We start from the raw sequence: 27,245 nt of genomic DNA on the forward strand, positions 1-27,245 counted from the left end.
TAAAATAATTTTATTATTGTTTCAAACTTTCAGCAGATTTTTTTGTTTAGTTTGCCCAAACTTTTCATTTTTTCATCTCGTATTTTATTAAACTTTCAAGGTACAGCTTCTACAATTTGCTTCCGAATATCAATCAAGTTAAAAAAAAAAAGTCTTATTCTAGAGCCTCACTGCACATATTATACCAAAAACCAAACAACTGTATAATAAAATTTAAGTTTTCCAACAAAAACAAAAGTTTAAAATCAAACATCTTTCTTCGCATGAATAGAAATATGGTTGAATTTAAATTTCCTACTTGGGAACAATCAAAAAGTTTCTTCAAAAAAAAATATTGAAAATATTATAAATTTAGGCTTTATTGGTATATAGAAGGCTACCATGGTATCTCAAAATTATTTTTTTTAGTAACAAATGACAGGCAATCACAAAAATGATATTTTCATCAATACTCCCATACTCTTTTCAATATTCCATATTTATGTAAATTATATTTTTTTTGTTGTTTTTTTATATATTTGTCTTATTTTATCGATACGTAAATTAAGGTGTTATTGAAAAAGGGAAAATGATGCCATAAGCTTTATTTTAAACCATACCACTGCCAATTTCCACATTATCCTTGGTTTTTTTTTTTCATTTTTCAAATATACGTACGAGTATCTTTGAACATAAAATGACAGGTACGTGTTACTTGAACCTTTCGAGTGTATTATATAGAGCTGGAGGCATTTCAATTGCGTGAAAAAAAAAATGCAAAATTGATGACTTCGGTTCAGTGAAATGGAAAAGCCGGGTTATGAAAATGGTAAAAATCATTTACGCAGGCATGTATGTAAAAAATATACCAGCTACATATATTATACAAAGGTAGCTATAAGTATATTTTCCACTCATGTAAAATCAGTTACTCGCTTTTACGCAAAAAAAAAAAAAACATTGTGTGTATGTCGGGACATTATTGTAGATAGGCTGAACAAATTTTTGGTATTTGATTTTAATTTTAAATTTATTTTGTGTGTAATGTTTTTTTTTTAAGTATCTATACATAAATAAACAATATGCCTACCTGATTATAGATAATTTAAAATAAAATGGCATATGTAGGTACACTGCATGTTTTAAAGCTATTAAAGCTAAATGAATTTAATATTCAATTTATGTTCAATAATACAAGTTTAATTGCAAAACCTTATATTGAATAAATTCAACAGAAAATAACATGAGCGTAATTTGTTTTTATTTGCAAAATTATGTCATTTATATGTTATGAGAGTGAAAAAGATATACAAATGATGTTTATTTTTTTTGTCATGGTTCTTATCAGAACAAACTTATTTATCATTTATTTGTATAGATTGCAAATATGTACTACATTATTTGCATAATATATCGTTCTTCAATGATAAAATAAATTAACAATGATAAATGGGTATGTGTCTTTTTTTAATTTAAATGGGAATGTTTAATTAACTACAGTTCTTATGAAAATTGTTGTGTCAATTATTTCATAACGACTACTGAAACTGAATTAAAAACATATTCCAAATTCCTTATACACAATTTTTGTCACTACCATTACATTTCCCAAACTCCAATCTACGAACCAATAAATTTATTACTCTAGATAAATATGATCATTTATACATTATTTAGTCTTGAATTTGTCTATGTTTTTCATGATTTTTATGACTTAATTTAATCTTGTTTCCTACCTTAATAGGGATCCTTTTCAAAATTTTAATTTTGTACATATTTGTTGATGTAATGCATTCTTAAATATGCTTCTGTATTTAGTGTTTCTTAAATCATTGTTTTTCTTTTTTTTTTTATTTCTTTACAACTTCTTTACTCTCTCACAAAAAGTTAAATTTATTAATTTCGTCATGCTAAATATTTCAAAACAAAATTGACTCTTACCCTGCTAAAAATTTACATTTATAAATCACTATTACAAAAACCTAGTACAAAATTTGTGAACTTAAACGAAATTTTTTTTGTTTGAAAAATCAAAATTTTGAAAACAGTAGTTAATGGATTGTTCATTTAGGCCCAATTTATTGACTCTCCATTAAACTTAAATCACCATTAAAAAAGGGAATTTTAAAATGAAAAACCAAATTCGTTTAATTCAATCTCTTTTAAGGATTTTTTTTGAAGTTTGGCACCATTAACTAATTGAGCATTAAATTTAAAAGTCGTTTTAGTGAAAACACCAAATTCGACCTTTTAAGAGGGATTTTTAGAGGAAATGGAGGTTTTAAACAGGATTTCTATTTATTCACTCTCCATTAGCGTCAAATGCCATTTCATTTATTATTTTATTAAAAAAAGTTTCAGTGTCAGTTAACAATTAAAAATGAATAAAACATGCATAAATATGGAAAAATGGGATGGTGAAAATGTGTTCAATCGATTTCATAAGACCAACGTTTGGTAATTTTGGCTTACAGAACAAGTCGTTTTTGTGTTGTTTTAGTTCAAAAGACATGTACGTTATAGGGATGAATTGCTTCAGGTTTTGGCCACTACTGGCATATCTCTCTCGCCAGACAAGAATTTATTTATATGTAGGCTTGCTAGAAATTTTTGAATCTATAAGTATGAGGGTTAAATGGACAACACTTTATTTGAGATTTTTAATAGACACAAAATTCAAAGAAATTAATGCATTTCTTATCCACTTCGCAGAACGCAGAAGAGCACAGAGAATATCTACACGACTAGTGAAACTAATCAGGGTTGAGATGCTGCGTAATCCTAATAATCTCAAAAATTGCAATATTTTCAGCCTTTGGTTTCCACTGGTAATATCATAACACCGTCTGTGGGTTTTTGCCTGGCGTTTTAGCTACAAAATACTTACGGGCCATAATTTTTGTGTTTTTATATTGTTTATCCTTCAAATCTTCAAATTTAAATTATATTTTATTTGACAAAAATGTAGCTTTTGACAGTTTAATTTTTAAAAAAATAAAAAATCCTTGGGATATCGGTGATTGTTAAAACAACGTAAGTAACATTTTTATTTTTTTTTTTTTTCAGGAGAGACAAAAAACTCTGTATTTTTGACGACGCGGCCGCATTGACAATTTTAGCTTTAAATTGTTGAGAGTTGAAACTAACTAAAAGTTTTAAAAAAAAATAAATATTTTTTATATGTTGTTTTAACAACCAACGTTTTGTTGGGAGTCAAAACCACTTAATTACTTGGAAATAATGTTGTTTTGACATTCATTATACATCCAAAGTATTAGCAAATTTAATGGAAATGAATAAGAGACCATTATAATTCAGCAATTTTATTAATACATATACATTAAAAAACAAGAACATTAAACAAAAAGGCGAAATTGCACGTTCCACGGCCAGCAATGAATTTGTTATTTTTTGACGTAGTTAAGTCTTACTAATATTGTGCAAAAGTTGTATTCTTGTGACGTAGGTACTTCAAAATAGTATAAAATGCATTTTTGCATTTAACACTTTTTATTGATTGTCTCATTGATGTAATTTTAATGTTTATTTGAAGTGAAAAATATGATGGTTCGTAATTCTCCCTGAGTTTAAGAACCTTGATCTTGAATATCAAACCAATAGAACCCAAACTAGAAGCCTTTAAGACAAGATTTACGATTTTTTTTTTTTTAGTTTGCATTTTCAATTCTTTGCTGGTATTAATAGCTTGAAAACTCTAGAACAAAATGTCGAAGTTAATGGCTCAGGGAAAATAACAGAGCATCATAATTTATATTCAAAATAAAAATTAAATTCAATATGTCCTTCACACATTGTAAGATGCATTACCAATACTAATATTGCAATATCTTACATTCTTAATCCAAATGCAGAGAAAAATTCATAGTAAAACTTTTTCCTAAGATATAGTTTTTTTATATTTGGTACCAATTTAATTTATTAACAAGAACATTTTGAAAGATGCAATTCCATTCGAATGACCGCGAACAACTGACTGACACTAAATCATCAAAACTGTAAGAAACAACAGTTTACTTACTTCGTTTTTCCAGCGTTGAATGTAAAAAAACAAATTAATATGAAGTACTTAAGGTGTTTTAACACTCAATTTCAAAATTGGCAGAAGAGATATGTTCATTGAATAATTACAAATAGAAGTGGACACCCAGGGAAACTTCCGCTGTAAAATTGTCGTCGCTAGTATCGTGCGTTGAATTAAAAAAGCAAATCCAACAATCCAAAAGCAAAGCCAACAATCTAAAAGCAAATCCATCAACCCAAAATCAAATCCTAAACAGCTTATACATATAGATAAAAGTTTTCCTATTTCAAAAAGTGGAGATAGCCTAGCTAGAGGATAAGGTGAATGTCTGTTAAGTTTACCTACCTGGGTTCGAATCTGACGGGAAATTGAGATTGTTTTTCTTTTTTTCTTATATTACTAGAATAAAAATTAATTAAATTTGTCCAAAAAAAATCTCCACAAAAAAAAAAACAATTTCAATTTTTACCGGTATTCGAACCTAGGCCACTAGGAGTAAAAGGCATCGTCCTTGTTCTCTACACTAATATGACTTTTCAATATACGAAAACTTTTATCAAAATAAGCTTTTTGAAATGTATAATAATAATTATTAATTTTTGTATGAAGGTTTAAAAAAATTATTAGTTAAGACTCAACTCGAAAATACATGATAGTTGAGGCGCAAGCCAGTAGTTCATCTATCTTCCGGTACTCTTATAGTCGCATGAGTAATCTGCGGTGTCACTTCTATTTGTAATTATTCAATGATATGTTGTTTTAGCATTCAATGCGTATTTTAACCTCGAAATTTTATATGATCCAAATATCAAATCATGTTGGTTTTGCTCTCAACGCTAGTTCTACCCATAAGCAATGCAAAACAGTTATAAAAGTGGTTTCAAAAAATTTGTCACTTATGTTGTTTTAACAATCACCGATTCATTTTTTAATGGAGTTTTAAATTTAAAGTTTCCATTAAAAGTAAAAACTTTAACTAAAGCAGAGTGAATTAAATGAATTTTTAATTATGGAAACTTAAAGACGTCAATAGTTTAACAAAGCTTTAAACTAAAACGACATATTTCAAAATTTAATTGAGGCTCAATAAATTGGCCCTCAAACAATTTTTTTTAATAATTGTTAAAAATGCCATTCCAACTATATTTCAAAATTAATTTGGAAAAAAAAATTGTAAAACGATTGTAGGAACTTTTGAAGTTTATATTTAAAAAAGTATCTTATAAGAGATAGGTATTTTTGTTTTTGAAAAAAATAATTTTAAAAATAATTTTTCCCTTTTAAAGATATAATTTTATCATGGGAGCTAGTCAAAATTGTAACTTCAACTGGCCTTCTTAATTCTGCGTTTTTTAAAGACAATTTTTTTTTTTCATTCTGTATTTCAGAATTCAGCTTATTCTGTTTTAATCTTTTTTTCATAGCATATAAGCTAACTTAGCAAATACACATTTCATTACTGTTATTCGACTGTAGGTAGCAAATATTTTTAAAATGCATAAGCTGACTTTCTTGATGGATTGATATTTTGGGATGTAAGATGCACTGCGACCAATAAGATATATTTTGTCTCTTTTAAGCTAGCTGAAATTGTGAGCGGCTTTCTTATAACTCACATCTAAATATAACAGTGGACATCTTATAAGAAACGATGTTGTGAGATACGAAATATTCATTTTCTTATTAGATTTTTTGCTATTCATTTTAATTTGATAAATTTATGCATTTTTAATTTTTTCGAAAATATTTAACGTTAAAAACATTTTCTTAACATTTTTAAATTAATTAACTTATCAAAAAAAAAAAAAATCAAAATGAAGATTAAAAAGTTGACAAATTAATGGCGTTTTCGATTGGCCGTCCAGAATCGTCCGGAAGCGTTCAGAAGTCTTCTGAAAGTGTTTTATTCGCACGAAAATGACAGCTAGAACGCTTCTCAGAAGAGAAATTCTCTTCTTGATTTAAATTCAGAATCCACTCAATCAGTTTTTTTTTTGTTTTTAATTCAAAATTTTATAAATTGTTTTGTGAAATTAGTTTTTTAATTTATTTACAAACAAATAGACGCATTTTATACTTATTTAAAATATTTTTTAGACCAACTATCCCATTAATTTGTTGAATAGTACCATTTTTGAAAATTATTTTATAATATTTCGTTTGAAAGAAAAAAAATGTATTTATATTTGACATTTGAAATTTTACAGAAAAACTAACACAATCACAAAAACACAGAATTGAGTAGAAGCGATTTGACCTGTTCCATTCGATTTCAGAATGAGGTAATCCTTGAGTGAAACCAATCGAAAACGACATAAATAAACAACAAATTTTGTTTTAATGAGTGAGAGGATGATTTTACAAAACTCTGCAAAAAAGTTTGGAAAATGTTAAAAATTTTATCATTTCAATTTTTTCTTGCAGAATTTGGTAAAACAAAATTTTAAAGCAGGATTTTGAAAAGCGTAACATTGGAAAACAGAATTTCACCAAAGCAGAGTTATGGAATTAAAAAAAAAAAAGAATTTTGACCGCGTTAGACTTTTTTACCCCAACCCCTGAATCTTTCCAAATGGAAAGCACAAGTGCGTTCGACCCAGTTAGTATTTTATTGTTGTGCTAATTTTGCAAGATGATTGAATTGAACCTAATTCAATAATTTTTTAACAGAAAAGTAACTCCTTAAAACAACCATTGACATATTTTAGATAAGCCTAAATGGTATGCCATTGGCCCGGCCCGGAACACGAAGGATCCCGATTTCAAATTCACCTGAATTGCTTTCAGAACTGGTAAATATCAGTTACTCATGTGACTGGGAGATTTCAAACGGAACAGATTAATGCCATATCTGTGCAAACTGGTAAATCTTAGCCAAAACTTATAAATCTCAGGTGAATCCATATTAATCGTAAACGAATCTAGAAAAAACGTATAACTATCTCTTTTATAGTGAGCCCCTTTGTCGTTGAGCTCTTTTACTTTGTCAAGTCATATCTCATCATCCAAAAATTGGAAGAAATACAGTAAAAAGTTGTCCTTAAATCAAGATTTTTGTACGATAAATTACTAGGAAGGAATCAATATGTATGTGCGATACACACATACGTTCATAGGTACTATATGATTTTTTTCTTTAAAGCTCCTTAACTAACATGAACTGATTGTCATCATAATTTCGTCAACATTGTCACTCCTTTTCTACCAGCAAAAAATACCAATTGATGAGACTCACTTGTTTGTCAAATATTTTCCAGTTTCTAGGTCCTGGCCATGACAATTTTTTAGAAAGATTTACTCATCATAGAAGAGACGACAAAAATTCAAACAATGACAAAAAAAAAAAAAACAAAATTGAAAAATGCACAGCCATAGAAAGGAACAAGCTGAAAAAAAAATGTTTACCTTCATTTTTTCGTACGTATCTAAAGTAATTGAAAACTGGCAAATGCAGTCAGTCAGTGTATATACTGTTGAGTGTAGAAGGAGGAAAGTGGGAGGTGATGGATTTGCTTGTACATACTTTGACAGAGATGTTTTTACTCCTATTGAACAGTTTCTTTCTTCTTACTTTAGATTTTCCGTGAGTAATATTTACAAGCAATATTTTACAATTTGTGTTCATATTTTTTTTTTTCTTAGAACTTTGAATAATGGTTGTCATATTTTGTGACCCGAAAATGAAAGTGATTCTTTGTGGCCGTCATCAATTTGAATTTTTATTAATTTAATCATTATTTGGATTCGAAGAAATTTTCTTTTAAAATATGAACAAGAAATTTTCTTAGAACGATAAATTAGGATAGATAATATGAAGTACCTGTCTAGACCAGACGTAAAAGAAAGAGCAATATTTTTATCTAATTACATATTTTATAGGCAATCTAGCTGATAAGTACCTAGTTAGGCCCATTTTTTTTAATGTGGAAGTAAAGCTAATTTTTTAAGATAAATATCGTCAAATTCATTTGGAAGATTACCTAACTCTGAGTTAGTTATTAAACACTGAAAAATTTACACTTAAATTAAAAAAAAAAAAAGTTAAAAACTACCTTACGAGTAATAAAACTTCTCAATCTTTGTTATGGATTTAGAAAATCGATTTGTGGAAATGGAATAAAAAAAAAAAACCAATATTTAAAAGAGTTTTGTGTTTGTTTTTTTTTTCTACCTGAGAATTCTAATTAATTAAATTTTTATTTGCAAGGAAGCTAGTCGGAAACCTCAAAATATTTTTAATTGGACAAAATTATTATGAAGTGGTTTAAAAATTTTAATGAGCAAATTAAATTTCAAGTCGATAAATATATTGGATTTTCAAACCTCAATGGGATATGGTATAGGTACCATTGCTAAGAAGGAGAAGTAGAAATTATATGAAGATCTTTGACTTACGAGTACCTTAACCATCCTTTCTTAATTAAATATTGCATGCCTTCATATAGCACGATGTGAATATTAACTACATACATACGTACATAATGTACTTATAAAAATATCAACAATGTAATCATTATTTTTCAACTTGATTGTTAATGAAGAGTTCTTCCTGGTTGATGATAAATATTCATTTTTACTCATACGAAGAGGATAAAAGACAGGCGTAATGCATACCTATAAAAAAAACTACATCTTAATTTGGCTTATTATTTGTTTTTCAGTGGAGCATCGAGTTAAAGAAATTATTAATTTATAAAAAAAATACCAGAATCTTATACGAATAAAATAAACTACACTATCCTAACTATTGGAATTTGAAGATTTTGGTTAAGTTTCGAGAATATAAAATCACTTAGGGTGATTTTGTTCACTAGAAGTTGAGCATAACTTGAGGATTTTTATCTTCAACTTCTGGATTTTGTTTTGTTCACGCAAAGTTGACGTTTATAAACTTTCGGTTTTCTCAACTTCCGGAAAAAGTAGAAGTTTGCCGACCAAACTTGAGAGTTTGCTTCAAAATTATTATTTTTTTATTTTTCTGTCAAAATTTTGTTGGCAGTTATTGTGATAAAAAAATAATGTTCCGAAGGAAAAAATCGAAAAATAACGTTTTCTTTTTAGAGGTATCGATATAAAATGTTGCTCAGAGAAAATAACGAACAAATTCATAGAAAAAAATATGATGCAAAAACAAAACGAAAACAAAGACAATTTTAAAGAGAAAGAATTGGATTATTTATTTTCTTATGAACATATTTTATTAAAACCTTCAAATTTAAACATTTCTTCGTGAAAAAAAAACTTTTTTTTTTTGTGGTGGCATGAGGTGTACATTTTTTCGGGTTTCTTCTTTTTTTTTTTTAATTTTGCTAAAGACCACTTCCAAACCGATGCGGCAGGACAGCCATACAAATAATATAATTTTATCAAATCAATCAAATGATTTGAATATGAAGTTCTTGAAAACCGGCGCGCACGAACAATCGGACTAATCAAAAATCTTCGACATTTTGAACACCAAAAATAAAACACAAACTTAATTAAAATTCTAACTGATGACATAAAACATTCAAAATATGATTATAAACTGACATTATTTGTCTTTGCTGTCACAAATATCCCAGGGATATTTTCAAAACTGAAAGTTTTAGGGGCTATCTTCCACAACATGGGCCAAGGAAGATAGCGAAGGATATGTTTTCGAACATATGGAAGCAATGGCCAAGCGGATGCCAACAACATCGGGCAAACCTTCATGGTTCCAGCGAACCATTATCTTGGGGAGATGATGGATATAGGTGTTAGGATATTTTATCTTGATAAACAGATAAAAGTAAATTTAGATTAGTTTAGGATAGCTTGTATTAAGGGGGGTTAATTTTACTAATATATTCTATTGGTAACTTCATATTTTAAAATTAATTTTAGTTAGTTATAAGATTTAGTTTATCTAAGTTCAAGATAGATTATTTTCTTTCAGCATTTATCCATCCTTTCGTCAAGGTAATGGCATAGGCAATGTGCAGTATGTTCCTTTTTTTTTATTCTTTTCTCCTATCGTCCGAACAAAGTCCGTCTGATTAAAGTTATATATCATTAGATTTCTCCTTCTTCTTCCTTTTTTTATTTTTTTATATACAATCGGCATGATTTTTTTTTGAGAGTAAGCCTAGAGTGTTAGTAAAGGACAAGAACCACCCTTTAACGAAGCACAATATCGCCCCTATGGCCAAAACCTAGCTCATTTCAACTTTTGTTTTTTAAACTCGAGAGTTAAGAAAAAAATAGTGAACAAAATAGATTCTCAACTTTTGTTTTAACTCTCGAGTTAAAGTCAACTCTCAAGTTTGTCAACTTGAGAGTTTGCTTCAAGTTGAGCAATAGTGAACAAAATCGCCCTTAATTCTTTTACAAAAAAAAACGGCAACGCCCGCCATAGGTATTTCCGTTCTCCGAATTTTTTTTAGAAAAACTTAAAACGCTGTACAGATGGACGTACCGATGCACATGACGGCATGAAGAAAATCACTTTTTTTATCTTCTCCATCATCGTAATATTGGTTTTGATTAAAACCTCGAAATGTTTTTTGACACGGAATCAATACTTTCCCTTTACTATAGAGCAAGTAAAAATCAGCAATAATTCGTAGACTTTTAATTTCATTCATTCATTATTTTTGTCCATTTCTGTCAATCAATTTAAAAAAAAAAACAAGTTGAAATTTTTAAATTCTATCCAGATTTTGAAGCTAATGTCGTTCGCTAATGAAATATCCAAAATTGTGGCAAGCCTTTTGGAATTATTTAAATGTTTGCATGTATGCACAAGTGTTCTTTAAGAAATTTTAACTTTTTTTGGAGATGTCGTACAGATATGGTAAAAGTATATCTTTGAAGGTGAAATGATAAGCTTTTCAATGATATAAAATTTATTACATATAAGTTTTCAAATAAAAAAATGGATTAAATCGAGATGGAAGAATAAATTTTTTTCATGAAAAATGTGTGATTGCAAGAAATCATTTTATAGTTATTGTTTAATTCTTAAGAAACATAAGGCTTATTGAAGGTATAAGTTTTTTTTTTTTGTATACTTTTGCACATAAACAAAATTGACACAATGAGAAATACTAATTTTTAATTTAATTTATTTTAATTAATTTTTTTCTCTTTTTTTATAATATACCTACTTACATTGAAATATATTTCTATTGAAAGTTACAAATTATGACGTTTACACGTAAAATTATCCTCAGCAAACCAATTTTACACACAACCACTTTTTTTCTTTTTTATTGAATGGAAAATTTGAATTGAAAAGTACTGCATAAATAAAATATATTTAAATAATTATTATTATTTTTTTTATTTTTATTTATTTCGAGTTCTATCCAAAACTATAGTTTTAAGATTTAGACTTCACGGTTTCAAAACGTTCGTACAAAATAGAGATTTGCAAAATACTTGAAACTCAAAGCCCACACTGAACTAGTTTTGGCAAAAAAACTAGTTCTGGTATCAAACCAGTCAATAAGGGATTATTTAACCACCTTCTGATGGGTTGCAGACTTAAAAAAGTCATCATTTATTTCCGAAATAAAATTTTCTAGAACTCGATGATTACCTAAAGCTTTTCTGCAATGAACGCCCTCCAGCAGCAAAAAAACACCTTATTTCAGAAATCTAAAAATATAACCCAAATTGCCTTTAGGTACTGTGCACTCAGATACGTCATTTTAAATTTACACAGCAGTTATTCTTTGAATTGATTCCCACCTATAATTTTAAATCAAAAGGAAGCATAATAATTCACTTTAATGGTAACTTCTTGTTATTTGTCAATTGCACTTACGAAACAGTTCAGCAAAATTACCATATAAATCTAATGTTTGCATAGTGAAATTGTTCATAAGTCAATTAACTCCCTTATAGAAGTTCATTCAAATACAGTATGCATGTCCATCGTTCATCCTTTGTGTAGTGTCCTTCTTGAAAGGCTTACACCCACAAAATTCGAAAGCATAGACGGAAATCGAATTATTTACCATGGCCATGCATGGTCATGATTCATACGTACCATCAATTGAATAGTCCGCAACAGGATATTTGTCTCTTTTAAGTGACACAGAAAAGGATTTTCCTTTCACTCAATACTTTACTTAAAAGAGTGGTGTTTATTTGAAATTAAAATCATCCTGTAAGAAATCTAAAAAAAAATAAATGCACGAATGGGTCACACGTAATTGCTCTTATGGCAAAAGTAGCTCTTATCTTAAAGGTTTTAAGAAATAATTTAAAAAAATGCATATAATCTGTATTTATAATAAATAAAACAAGGTTTTTAATGGTTTTGATCATAAAACGAAGTATGCCACCTGATTTCTTGCATAAAAAGGAAATTTTAGAAAAAAATGATTTGAAAATCGTTAGAGCCGTTTTAAAAAAAAAATATTTTTTTATATTTAAACATTTTCTAACATCTTTCAAAAAAAAAGTTTGCAAGAAAAAAAATAATAGAAATATTTGACATTTGAAATTTAAGACAAATAAAAAAAACAGGGGTCGAATTACGGCATACGTTTGTTAACGAATGGTTGCTATGTGTCCCTATCGTTTTCTAATAATTAAATAGAGACAATAATATTCAAAACGTTATCGTATGATAGTAATCGTGTGCCGTAACTCGACCCCAGAATTGAGTGAAAGCGATTTGACCTATTCCATTCGATTTCAGAATGAGTCAATTCTTGAGTGAAACCAATCGAAAACTACATTAAACACGAATTTTTGAAATATTTCACTTACCCGTCTTCAAAAAAATGATTTTTGAAAAACAAAAATGTTTGAGATATTTTTAAAAAATCCAAAAATGTGTTCTTAAAGAATTTTCTAAAATTTTAGTATTACAGTTACTTAAATGCTTTTGTATAAAAATTGAAAACGGGTTAGTCTCGCAGGTACCGTTAATAACGATTCAAAAAATATTTTTTTTTATTCCGAAAGTTGAGTTTTATCTGTAAAATGTATGTAAATTTCGGCACACCTACAATGTAGGCCATTTGGGTGAAACCCAGGGTTTTTTTTGTACAAAAAATGAAGGGTGTCATCGCTAAAATAAGATACTCAAAACTCAAAAGTCCAGCACCAAAAGCACTATTAAATAAATTTTTGCTAATACCCTTATCTATTTAAAATGACATTTTCTATCTTCAAAATATGAACAATAACTTTGGAGAAAATACCAAACAACAATCGTTTTCAAAAAAATTTCACCATTAAAAAAGATTTTCCGAGTACTTGTTCTTGTTTTCGAAAAAATAAAATGCCACTTCAAGTTACCCTAAAAAATGGTAACCCTAATTTTTTTCACTATCAGTATCAACTTTTCTTTCATTTTTATCCATTAAAACCTCAAACCTTATGACCCAAGTAATCCGACCGTCAAAGGAACCATTAGAATTGAAAAAAAAAATTCCGAAATCGAACAAAAAAATTAGTATATTCGGATCAGATACCTTCGGAAGCATTTAAACAGTTTACTTTTATCCGGAACTTTAATCCTGCTGTGACATTATACAATACATCGATAATAGAATTCAGTGTTACGGAAATTTGATATATCCTGATTTCATAATTTCAAACCTAAAAATTCAAGAAATGTACCACAGATCACAGTTTAAATTTCTTTCAACAAAATAACTTGATTGAATAATTTTATAAAAATTTATTTCGACCTATAAGTTTTCCAAATGACAAAAATGAATCAAAGTAAAGACCTTTTCCGCCCTATTTTAAGTTATTTAAAGATTCTTTTCTATAGGTATATGTATAAATCCTATAAAAGGTTAAAGAAAACGCCTCATGAAGCTGATTTCTTTTTTCTTCTTATTTTTTTTTTTTTTTTTTTTTTTTTCAATCCAGTCGATAACCTATCACGTACACACAGTCAGGATAAGCTTATTTTGCACATTATTCCCTCTCACTTTGTTATAGGTATTTTTATATTGATACAAAATTTACGACACTCTGGCTTTGCGATGCGGTTATAAAGTAATTTCCTTAGTTACCCTATTTACTGGCTGTCAGTTTGTATGAATATGTTATTATTTTTCCTTCATACTAATTTCTTTCTACCTTCCTGCACCTTCATAAATCTATTTATACAAAATAAAGTTCTTAAAGTATTTTTCCTCTCAATATGATATTCACTGGCATTGTTTGAAGATTTTTTTTTTTTTTTGCTTTGCTCTGTGAAATAATAATTGGCAAAATACCATCTGAGCCACTGTGGGGTTTTTAGTTGGTACTTATGAAACGAACATTCAGAAGGCCCATCATATTTCTCTTTACGCCAAATTATTCAGTTTGCCTTTTTGTATTTTTTCTGTATTTCGTCCTTTATAAGGTTTTCTTTTGGTCCTTTGTCTGTTTATGGAGACCCACTTTGAACTTTCATAATCTGCTTGTCCATTCGCATGTTGTATTCCCTAATGCAAATGTGAACCAGACAGTGGGTTTTTGCTTAAAATCTTCAATTCAACACAAATACATTAGCTCACACAAACTCACACACTTAAACATTTTTTTTTTTAGAAAATGGAAAATAGACAAGAAAGTTTGTCTAAAAAGATGATTACTATAGGGAAATATCTTCTTTTTTTTTACTTCTTCGACATTTTGATAATGAATTCTAGCATAACTGGGTGTACCTTTACCTACCTAGAGGCAGTTGTAGGAAAGCAATAACGACTTAGGCAAGTGGCTTCATTTTAAATATTTGTATTTTTTATTTTCAATAGGATAAGAGTCTTTAAAAAGGTACTTTCATTGAATTTAATGTAGAAAATAGCGTTTGAGTGTTTAAAGTTGTTTTGTGAATTTGATTTTGCTATTAATAATTTTATTATATAAAATATTTTTATAATTTGATTTAGAATATACCTAAGGTTGCTTGTTCGAAGGACATTATTGAGCTTAACATTCACCTACTTATTTTGAATAATTCTGTACACTTGCCACTAAAGCTAAAATTGCTGAATCGATTTTGTTCAAACTTTTTAGTTCAGGGTTTAGGCGATTCCCTGAGGAAAATAAGAGTTATCTTTTTGAGGAAAAGAATATTTTTGTTAGACAGGTATTGTTAAAGTTGAGATAATTGAAATCTGTTAACGCTATTAGTTTGGGATTCATTTATGTTTAAATTTGAGCCATTTTCGATAATTTTGTATACTCGACAAAAATACATGTGGGAGATGTCTTTCTGAAATTTGCATTTTTTTTTTGTCGGAGACAAGGTAATTTTGGTAAACATTTATTTTAGATACAAAATTAAAAACAAAGTTAAAGTAGGCATTACTTTAAGTGTGATTTTATTTTATAAAAAAATATTTTATATAAAACAAAATTTTATATCTTGTCTATTTTTGTGTAGACTCAAAAGTCCGTTAATAAAAAAAACCATACAAATCAGAACTTTTTGAAAAAATTAATAAAATACTTTCTTCAGACATTTTTTTCATTAAAAACGAACTGATTTTATGATTTTAAACGGTCTTTTCAGCATCAAGCTTGTGCTTTCAACCGAAGAACAACCTTGATAAAAGATCTTGCCAAAATAATTATGAACCAGTTATTTTAAATTATCAATAACTAACAATTTCGTACAAAATTGAAAAAAAGCACGTATACACCATAGTGAACAACTTTTATTAAACAACAAAACTACTATCCCAATTGGTTCGTTTATATCTTCCTTTTTTTTGCTGGGTAAAATAACCATTTATTTCCATATAAATTTATGTCTACGTATTCAAAGTAATGAAACACATATAAAGTCCTGCAACAAAACTAGCATCAAACTAAGTGCCAGAAGTGAAAGATTTTTGTGTATATGAAAGGTTTCTTTTCAAGAAGAATATAACAATTTTGTATAACTACAGACAAAATAGTCAAAAAATCGTTATAGTAAAAAAAATAGTTGTTATCCTCATGAAACTGCATTTGCAATGAGGATTAAGTATCAAACGATTCTATAAGGAAGTTTTGGATATAAGAGTGTTGATTTATCGGGTGATAGAGGGATGTGAAAATCAACGAAAAATACATTTTCATTCTCCAAGCTCACAAGTATTTTCAGTAATCGTATTGACTTGATTTAGATGTCATTAAATTAAACACTAAAAAATACCTTAAAAACATATGTCCAGTAGCTATTTATAGTCCACGATAGTTCTTTCCATATCTTAATCCTGGGGAGATAAACTCTCTCTCTGATGCCAAAAATCATCGTTCCATCCCTATTGCAAATGAAAACTTTTTGGCAAATTCCATGAGGGTAATAATTTTTTCTATTTAATGCTACTTTACCTGTTCTATTTTAATACATTTTAACGCTCTCTGTCATCCAATTTGACTAATTCATCAGAAAAGTCGTAAAGTAATGTCTGTCAAAAGTATGAAGTAAATACTGGGGTCGAATTACGGCATACGTTCGTTAACGAATGGTTGCTATGTGTCCCTATCGTTTTCTAATAATTAAATAGAGACAGAATTAGTCTAAACGTTAACGTATGATCGTAATCGTGAGCCGTAATTCGACCCCTGAATTTCGAACAATTTCCACAGATAAATTTAATTGGGCAGGTTCAGAAACGTTAGGCACTAAATATTTAGGTAATTTCTCGGTCTCTGATTGGTCAGCTGTCAAAAAAAATCTTTCCAATTTAGGTAATTTTATTGGAAAGCTAACTGGAAAATTAGGCAAGAAAATTTTCCCTAAAAATTTAGGAAAGTTTTTTTTTGTCAACATGACAGCAGATTGTTTTTAATTAAAGAATTATTTTGCAAAATTGAATTTATTTGTGTGAAAAACGTGTGAAAAGTGCATTATCGGTTATAATTAATATTATTTATCTTTTAAAGTTAAGTGAAATTTGGTGACTTCCCCATGCGACCGGTAAAATACTTAAATAAATTTCGAAATTTGACATTAGCATCATATCCAAACTAATTTAGTCAATTTACTCAAATTGCCGTTCAGAAAATGACGTTGCCTAAATATCTAGCCCCTAACATTTCCTGAACGTGCCCATTGTTTGCTTAAATGTCATCTTGCAAAACTGTTTTCCGCATGTGCTGGACAGGTTGTACTTTACAATACATTGGCTCATATATGCGATTTAACAAGGTTGAATTTTGTTTATGGTGCCTCGTCATAAGCTTATACCAGTAACATAACATCAGAAGATCAAGGACAATGCCGAATACAAAAATGCAATTCCTGCACATTCTACCTGATACCTATATGTACGGAAGAGTACCGGATAATTGGCTTTAATGAACGCTGCAAACGTAGAAATTCTAGCAGTAGAGACATAAACGAGATTTAATAAATGCTTTCATTTAACCATGGGGTATACACTTGGAATAAATTTTGGCCTGTAATCCCATTTGTTTTTGTTTTCTTATTTTGTATACAAAATTGTTTTGTAATGAAAAATCTGTAGCTGTTGTGCGAAATATTTTGGGTGTTGAAAAAGCTCAATACAGCATTTCCTTCTAATTATAGCCAGCAATTTTTCGAAGAATATTTTAAATCCGATGCTTGTTACTTACTTTGTGAAAATAAGAGAAAGTTAATGAGATAGAACGAAACATTAATTACTGCATTATTTTATATAAATTTTAACAGCTTGTTCTTGGCAAAAACAAAACGAAGCCTTAAACTATGAATGCACAGCCTTGTTTTCCAATTCATGCTTCAAGTCATTAAAAATATAATGTTTGCTCAGCTGCTTCAAATATAAATGTCAAATTAACAGATCCTATGCATCACTCCTTTTCAAAAGAAAGGTTATTATAACTTTTTTCCTGCAACTTTTAATACTTTTATGACGTATCACGTACGCACGTACTAAAATAAAAAGGCAAACGTAGCGCAACTATAATATGAGTCAGCAATTTATAACAGATACCTAGATGAACTTTTTGATGTTTGCGTATTATCAAGAAACATATATAATTTTCCCCGGTTTGGATATTAAGAACAATCTAACTTTTGAAGCTTTATTGAAAACAAGATAAAGTTTGTCGTATACCTACTCATTTTTTTTTTAAGGATATGGTTCAGTTGACAGTCAAACTTTGAGTATATTATACAAACGAAACTTGTGTGATTTATCTAGCATGCAAACCAAAAATCTATATGGAATGAATTTTGGTCTTTTACGTCATGCTTAACAACATATAAAACAATTCTATTTGAATAGAATGAATTATGTATATGTATAACCGCAGGACTTTGAATATATCGTATATAATTTTCGTGGCATTGAAACATTGACACTTCAAATAAAACCATACCTACTCCTCATGAAGTCGTCAAACACTATCCTGAGTGTGCTTTGCGTGTTGGCTTTGAAATTCATGTGTATCTACAACTGGAGTTGTTACAATTTGTTGACATTTCATTTTGTGACAGATGTTTTAGTTAACCAGCTGATTATTTGCCTTTGATGTGGTTTTTATCATTTGAACTAAAGTTTGGGCGGGAGAGTAGTGTTTGGTATGATGTTTTAGTATGTATTTATTTTGAATTGAAATAAGATAAGGTAGGAGGCGGGCAAAGTAAGTCAGGAGTTTCAATTTGTCATATGAATAGACCAAGGTTATAACTTAAAATTTGTACTTTCAACGAAGAAAGCAGCAGATTGAACAAGTTTAAAATTGGTACAAAAAATATGCATACACAGTTTTCTGTTTGGTCTAATGATTGGTAACTGGATAAAAGCTTAAAAATATCAAAAAATCACTTAGAAAACCAAATTAATTTTATATTTTTATATCATATAGTAAATTCAATCTCAAAAGACTCATTTTAAAACCATTTCATATCTACACGCAGATATTTAAATACAAATACGAATATGATAAATCACCACAGATTTCTTGCCAAAGAAAATTTTTTAACGTCAAAACATCAGGGAGCAATAAGAACATTTAAAACGAATTTCATTCGTTTATTTATGCATGTATATAAATATCCTTTCTCAAGTCCTTTTAATAATCCAATTCATGCGTAATAAATTGTTGTTTTTCTTGCGTTTTGGTTGAAGCAAAAAAAAAAAAAAGAAATAACATTAAACCTTAATAAATATTCCTGTGGGATATTTAAATTTTAAGAAAATGGAATAAAAAGAGAAAACAAGAAAATTTGGTTTGAGATTTACTTGATGTATTTTATGGAAATAAAAAACAAATGAATTTTTAGTAGACCAGATTGCAATTTTCTTACTTAAAAATAGCAAGTCTAACAATAAATAATAAAATGCAACATCTTTGCAAGAGTTATGGATGAGGTTCCAAACGGTCTCGATGGTCTTATTGTGGCACACGTTAAGCTCAGCACGATAGAAGATAGTAGCTTAATATTGGGTCAGAAATGGTACGTGTTCGAAATTATTCACCCAAAGAAAATGAAATCATGGTATTTTACAGGGGCGGATCCAGGATTTTTTTCTGGGGGGGGCACAAGGGACGGATTGGCAAAAAAAAAACAGCAATAACAGTTAGAAATAAAGTGAAATACCATACGACTGACTAACAAGCAGAAAATTTTAACGACCCACAGTGGTCTAAAACCTGGCCAAAAATATTTAGGCACATTTCCCACATCAAATAGGTACCAAATGACCAAAAAGTTATTCGGAAGGAAAAATTTTCATTTTCTTGTTACAGTAAAAGCCACTTAAGTGCTAACCCTCTTACTCCTGGATTAGCCGGAAGAAAAAAAATATGAAAAATCAGAAAATGCACGTACAATTCTGTGCTATATTAAAGTTAGTAATCTATTTTTTGTTTAATTTTTTGACTTAAGTTGTTTCACCAAATAGATTTTGAGAAATTAAGTTTTAAAGATGAAATTTTGAAAAAAAAATGTTTACGTTTTTTAATTGATTTTGTATAAAATTTTGCAATATTATGGACATAATTATACCATTAGTTAATGACCTAGTGCTAGTAGTTTTTAGTCAAATACTAAAGACTTCATTCTAATAAATATTAAAGTTCCTAAGAATAACAAAAAAAACTGAATCCTACTTTTTTGCCGGGAAACCCAGTTTTGTTTTTTTTTTATTTGCATTAACCTTTTGTAACCCAAGGTCGTAAATTTAAAAATTAATAAGTCAATCGATTGGCCTTTATCTTTAATAAAACACGTATTTTTTAAAAATTCAACAAAGTCATTATTTACTTAGTTATTTCGATATTTTGGGAGTAAAAAAAAAGTTTAAATAATTTATTTTTAATAACGAAGAAAAAAATAACAAAAATAATAAAAAATTATTAAAATTATTTTTATTTTAAGTGGAGTGATTGAATATAATTCAATATAAGTTCAAGTGACCTCAACTCCAAAAATTATAAAGCGTTTCGCCCAGGTACGACAGTGGGCTCATCAGTTAGATCTATCGTACCCTTACTAAGACGCCTTATTTTGGTCGATGTTTACAGACACTATATAAAACTCACAGCATGAATATACTGTGAATTATAATATTCTAAGGGAATTTGTTTAAATTCAGACACTTAGAAAATGTATGCCCGTGGTACGATAGATCTAACTGATGAGCCCACTGTCGTACCTGGGCGAAACGCTTTATAATTTTTGGAGTTGAGGTCACTTGAACTTATATTGAATTATATTCAATCACTCCACTTAAAATAAAAATAATTTTAATAATTTTTTATTATTTTTGTTATTTTTTTCTTCGTTATTATATAAGCCTGACCACGGGCATACATTTTCTAAGTGTCTGAATTTAAACAAATTCCCTTAGAATATTATAATTCACAGTATATTCATGCTGTGAGTTTTATATAGTGTCGGTAAACATCGACCAAAATAAGGCGTCTTAGTAAGGGTACGATAGATCTAACTGATGAGCCCACTGTCGTACCTGGGCGAAACGCTTTATAATTTTTGGAGTTGAGGTCACTTGAACTTATATTGAATTAATTTATTTTTATATAAAAATTCAAAAATTCAAGCAAAAAACTATCTAATATTAATTTTTAGGCACTTTCCTAAAATCCAAAAATAAAACCCAGTGGGGTTTACTAACAAAAACTATTTTTTTTCTGAATTTCGTAGTTTTTATACAAATTTGCTTATTTTCAAAAAAAAGCCCAACTTTCAACATTAACTGTCAATTAAAAACTATTGGTGCTATTTATTAGAAATTTGAAGTACTATTTCGATAAAGCAATACTTAAAGATTATAATATTAGAAGCTTCAAAAGAAAAAAAAATAGTTTGTAGAGTTTTTATGCAATCTTTTTCGGTTTGTTACAGAAATGTCACATGGGGCTACAAGGGGTTAAATTGTTTTATACCTCAAGAATATTGTGTTCAAATCGTAGGTCTCTTGGAGCCAAATTGACCAAGTTATAAGTATTTTAATACTACCCTTAGGAACGTTTTAGTCTTTTAGTCCAGAGTTCAAAACTTTAAATCGTTATCCTCACAACTAATGTTTTCAACGCCGGTGCTCCTCATAACTTCAAAACTACTGCACCGATTCTTTTGAAATTTAGAACACTATTATTTTTACATATTTTTAGAGGTATCCTTGGAGAAATTTTCTCAATAAAATAATATTTATAAAAATCTATAAGTACACAGAGAAAAATATGACCCGCTAAAAACTAACAGATTGCCATATTGTTTTACCTTCCATACATTTCATAAGGAAATCTTATTAAAATCAACGATTAATAAGGTTTTTTTAAGGAGATTTCTTATTATTTTTATAGAGAAAATCTTATTAAAATTTGACTGAAAAGTTGTTTTTTTTTGCAACTTAGCACTAGAACAAAAATCGCGATCAATATTTTCATGGCAGGTTGGTCCAGGTGGTAAGGTGGGCGACTAATGATTTGAAGTCTCCAGTTCGATTCCCAGCCTGGTCATCGTTTTTTTTATTTTTTTGCAGATTTAAAAACAATAAGGAAAACCCGATTGCTTTAATAAGGTTTCCTTCTTGGATGAAAACCATAGAGAAATCTTATTGTTTTTGTTCTATTTTATGTGGTCTATTTTTCTCTGTGTAAGGGTCGCTTTTGAGGAGTTTTTTTTCAAGGGGTCTTTATTTTCGGGGTGCAAACTTGGGCAAACTTCTGAAATGCAAAGGGATGAAACAATCAACAAAATTCGCATTTTCAGCCAGAAATAGACAAGAATTTCACTCAAGTTCTTTCTGTTATTATTCATATATTTTTAAAACTCTTATAGTTTGATTTCCTTTAAGTATGAACTTTAAGTTCTGGGGGGGGCACGTGCCCCCGTGCCCCCCCCCCCCCCCCTGAATCCGCCTATGGTATTTTAATGTAATATACATATTAGGAAAAGTGTTCCATAACGACTAAAATTTCTTCAAAGGTAATTTGGATGTGTCTCGGAGGATTTTCCTCCATTGCAAAATATGTTATCGCAGTTAAAATGTTTTACCACTCACATAGACAAAATCATCCTTTTTTATTTTGTTTTACATATAATATCATAGGCATTTATATAGACATTAAGTACCCGTTCCGTTTGGCATACCGCATACCTAACCTAAGCACTTTCACAAAATTAATTTCTTCGTTCTTTTTTGTTTTTATTGTGTCTGCACTTTTTATTTAGTGGATTCGTTTCGGTAAATTTTACCACATATTTCAGCTAACTTTTCTTTCCCTTTAACCTTCTTATCCAATTCATTCGATTGCGGCACAAAAATGGTCTATAAATTCTGAAGAAAACTGATTCATTTACCAGAGCCGTTTTGTTTTATATTTTTTTGGTTTGTTGGAAATACAACCAAAACGAGTTTATTAAACTTTTCGCCAAGTATCCCACAAAATACCTATTTATATGTTGTTTTCAAAGTAATTAATCATGAGGAAGGAAAAGTGATCCAAACGAAGGGTGCACCATGAATGAAAATTAAACAACTAGTAAACGACATCCAACAAAATTTGATGAATATTTGCCAAATTCTCACAAATCTTAAATTTTGAATAAGAAAAAAGTTCACCATTATTAAGTGACTTGTTCACTTGACTTGACCTATGGACATTATTTGTTATAAATTTTCATAGAAAAATTTTATTAATTTCCGTGTTTTAACCAATGATTAACCCTCTGTAGGCACACCTCTTTTTTGCGAATTTGGTTTATACTTTTTCATGTCGCTAGAACTTTTTTCGGTCTCACAATTTTATAGAGAATCATATATGAAATTGATGTAGAATTTTCCGAGGAACTCGAATATTCCAAAAAATGTATTTTCAATCTTATAATAACACTTTTTGTGACCACTTTTTATTTTTGTCCTGCCAAATTCGCACCCGGCCGTGTGCCGACAGAGGGTTAAATGTTAAAAACTATAAAAATGACTTCTTCCTACAAAGACTAAAGTATTTACAACAACAAAAAGTACAACTTAAGTTAAAAACTAACAAAATATCTGCTCATAAGTTGTTAAAATTCCGTAAGTTCTTAAAAATAATTCTTTACCTCTATTAATTGTTTTTAATTTTCTTAAGTTATGTACAAAAATTCCTTTAGAAAACTTAAAGAGGTGAACTTTCCAGAAGTTGTTTACACATTTTACTTTAGTAAAACTTCTCTGAGTAATCCTCGCCCAAGAGGTAGAAGCCTTAGATATAAAATCTCGAAAAGTCTCTTACGTTTTTTGTTCACTAGGTGATAAAATATTTTTTTTTTTTTGTTATCAAAGGAATCCTTGTAGGAAGATTTTTGTGATGCAATGGTATTAAGGGAATATTTTATTATCCCTACTTCATAAATAAGTAAAAGAACTACGAATACAAAATGTGTTTAGACTTGCGGAGTGAAGGTATCTACATGTAAATAAAATAAGACTGTGTCTGGGAAAAGAAAAAATAAAATAAGCTCACATTTTGATATGAGAAAACAAGGCGCTAAATTATCCAAAGAGCATTACATTATTTATATTTTTATATAAATAGGTACTAAACATATAGGTATTTGTGGAGAATATATCAAAATCAAAGTCTCCATGCCCAATTCTTCCTTGAAATTAATATTTAATATTTCCATATTAAAAAAAAAAACACACAGAAATCGATTTTTGTATGTCAAACAAATTCACAAAGAAAAAATAATTTATATTTTTCCTTTCGATTCTTTAAGAAAAATGCAATTCAACATTATTACATACCTAACTTACCCTTTCATAATGCAAGGATAAAACTGAAAAGAAAAACTTTGAAGCTTTGGCATTTTTTCAATAAGCTGTATTCCTTAGAAAAAACCTTATACAAAATATTATTGAAAGGTCAGAGTCTTCTTTTTTAAGTCTTTAACCTGGTGTATCATGCATCCAGCATACAAGCATTACCATGTATAGCTAAACTATATGATGATTTACTCTATAAAAAAAAAGACTTTTGATAAAATACAAAACATCGGATTTCTACACTATGTGATTCAAATGCATGGAAAAGAAGAAATGAAGACGCTTTATCTACATCTTATCTCGTAAAATTATCAATGAACAATTTTTAGAAATGATTTGCAACTTTTCTGAGTAAAAATCGAGACGATATTTTGTGATATATGTATGATATGTTTTTATGATAATTGTTGATTAAATTAAGACAAAAAAAGTTTTAAGTCTTAAAGCTTAAATTTTTGCCGAAATAATTCAGGTTAACACGAATACCGTGAGTTAGGTTGTTTATGTACCTATGCAATTTTAGATTTGTGAAACAATAATGTTAAAACATGCCTTTTAATTTTTTAGTTTTAATTTTAAGTTTTGAGGTCTTAAAAAAAAAATAAAATGAAGAATAAAATTTTATTTTAACAAAGGAATTAAAAGTTTATTATTTTTCAGAAAGTAAAAAATATGCCTACCTTTTAAATATATTTATTATTAAACACCTTAAAACTTGAGATTGTTTCTTGTAAAAAATCAAGGCTTTAACTAACAGTATTTGAGTAGAGATACTTAATTCAATAAATTATATGATAAATGCAGAAGTTACAATTGTTCAAACTTTATAATTTAAAAAGAAATAAGAAAAAAAGCATCAGTTTTGATTAATTTTGTCTATAGGTAAGGAACAAGGTTTAAGTTCTTCAAAATGCCATTACTCCTTACGTTGATTCAATCACATTCCAAAAGGAGTTTTTAAAAACTTAAAAGTCAGATTTAGGAACAAACAGACAACTTACAAGTTATAAGTTGTGGGTGTTTTGCACCCTCAATTTCATCGTTTTTGGCGCTTTCAATTGTACAAATTTGGAAATGATAGTATTGAATAGGTTTATTTAGGTATGTTTATATTTCAATTGATTATTATCTTTAGAAATGTAAAAGTTTTCCACCAATGCAAAAGTTGAACTGTTTTTGTCGTAGTATACTCAGCCTTAAAGTAAATACATATATTAAAATATGCGATAAAGAAATTTGAGCTTCTTTTCTTTGTTGAAAAAATTGTAATAAATTACCAAACGTCAAGTGGTATTCTGTGACCCGTGTTGTTTTTCCTGTCGTATTTCTTTTTTTTTTAGTTTTATCCTACAAATATGAGATACATTTCAACTTTATAAATCAGAAGCAGCAAAAAACTATCAAAGTTTATTGTTACCAGATTTTTTTTTCTATTCCCTCAATACTCGTTAATTTTTAATTTTTACTTGCGATATAGGTACCTACTATATATCAAGTTATGCATTCGTACAAAAAAAAAGTTGAGATAACATTTTTCCATGACATTACGATGATAGACAATGCGAAAAAAGTGGGTCCCGGAAGTCCGTCTGTCCGTCTGTCTGTCAGTCTGTCAGTCTGTCAGTCTGTCAGTCTGTCAGTCTGTCAGTCTGTCAGTCTGTCAGTCTGTCAGTCTGTCAGTCTGTCAGTCTGTCAGTCTGTCAGTCTGTCAGTCTGTCAGTCTGTCAGTCTGTCAGTCTGTCAGTCTGTCAGTCTGTCAGTCTGTCAGTCTGTCAGTCTGTCAGTCTGTCAGTCTGTCAGTCTGTCAGTCTGTCAGTCTGTCAGTCTGTCAGTCTGTCAGTCTGTCAGTCTGTCAGTCTGTCAGTCTGTCAGTCTGTCTGTCTGTCTGTCTGTCTGTATAAGGAACTAGAGCCTAAACGGATGGACCGATTGACTTCAAACTTGCTATGTAGCAGTTTTTGGAGACTCTCCAGAGGGGTTTTTGGAATTAATTTTTTTGGACCAAAAATAACGGTACCTGTCATACAAAAATTTCGGAAAAGTTTAATTTCACGAAAACGGCTCCAATGATTTTGTTAAAGAAAATTCAAATAATAGTTTTCAAACAAGATCTATCTTTTGAAGAAAAAACTTTTTTTTGAAAATCATTATTAACGGTACCTGCCATAGGACCGCTTTTTTCAAATCGGATTTTCTGCAAAACTACTTATTGTATTTCAACGAAATTTTTTATACAAAAGCATTTATACAATTTAAATATAAACCAAAAATAAAATTTTGAAAAAAATAATTTTTGGATTTTTAAAAAAATTTTCAAAATTTTTTTTTGAAAAATCAAATTTTCGAAAACGGGACATTGAATTTTTTTGAAATTTTGTTTTTAGATGTGGATTAGTTATTTCTACAAAATGGCATACCAGTTTTATTTTTAAACTTTTTTTTCAAAAAATTATTTATAAAAAATTAGTTTTTTAAAAAACGGCTCTAACGATTTTGAAAATTTTTTTTCTAAAAATGCACCTTAATATATCAAATACAACTGCATACTTGTTTTGTGGAGCGATTTGATTTCAGATATTGTTTTATTTTTTTGAAAAATGAATTTTTTTTGTTTTTTTTTTTTTGTTTTTATATACCTACATTTCCCAAGTTTTTATATAAAAAGTCTTAAATATTTAAGCAACTTGAACTCTAAGAGCAAGTTCGTGCGACCCAGTCGTGCATTTTATTTTAATCAACACACCATTCGGTCATAGAAATTAGTCAAATTTTGATTTGAAAGAGAAAAGGAAAAAAAAGAATAATTGACAACTTTGTGAGGCACGTGAAACGGTTCTAGTTTTATCAATATCTCTTTCATTTGAAATAATCAAAAATCATAACATTGTTAAAAGATAATACTCGATTAAATATGTAAAACATGTGTAAAAAAAATTAACACTAAGTACCTAATTATGAGTATAACAATTTACCAAAAAATATTATTTCTTGTATACAAATGTAGCACTTGAAACAATAAT

General features: G+C 28.8%; 1 protein-coding gene and 1 long non-coding RNA gene across 2 annotated transcripts in view; one reads left to right on the forward strand and one right to left on the reverse strand.

Moving 5' to 3' along the window:
- LOC129916947 (IDLSRF-like peptide) overlaps window positions 1-27,245 on the reverse strand; it is a 116,982-nt gene that overhangs the window by 86,315 nt on the left and 3,422 nt on the right. The window lies entirely within an intron of this gene.
- LOC129916951 (uncharacterized) lies at window positions 17,051-17,409 on the forward strand. Its single transcript, XR_008772565.1, has 2 exons — window positions 17,051-17,103; window positions 17,180-17,409. It is a non-coding gene; the product is annotated as an uncharacterized LOC129916951 (long non-coding RNA).

The sequence above is a fragment of the Episyrphus balteatus genome, chromosome 3 (genome assembly GCF_945859705.1).
Source record: "Episyrphus balteatus chromosome 3, idEpiBalt1.1, whole genome shotgun sequence".
NCBI classification, from domain to species: Eukaryota; Metazoa; Arthropoda; class Insecta; order Diptera; family Syrphidae; genus Episyrphus; species Episyrphus balteatus.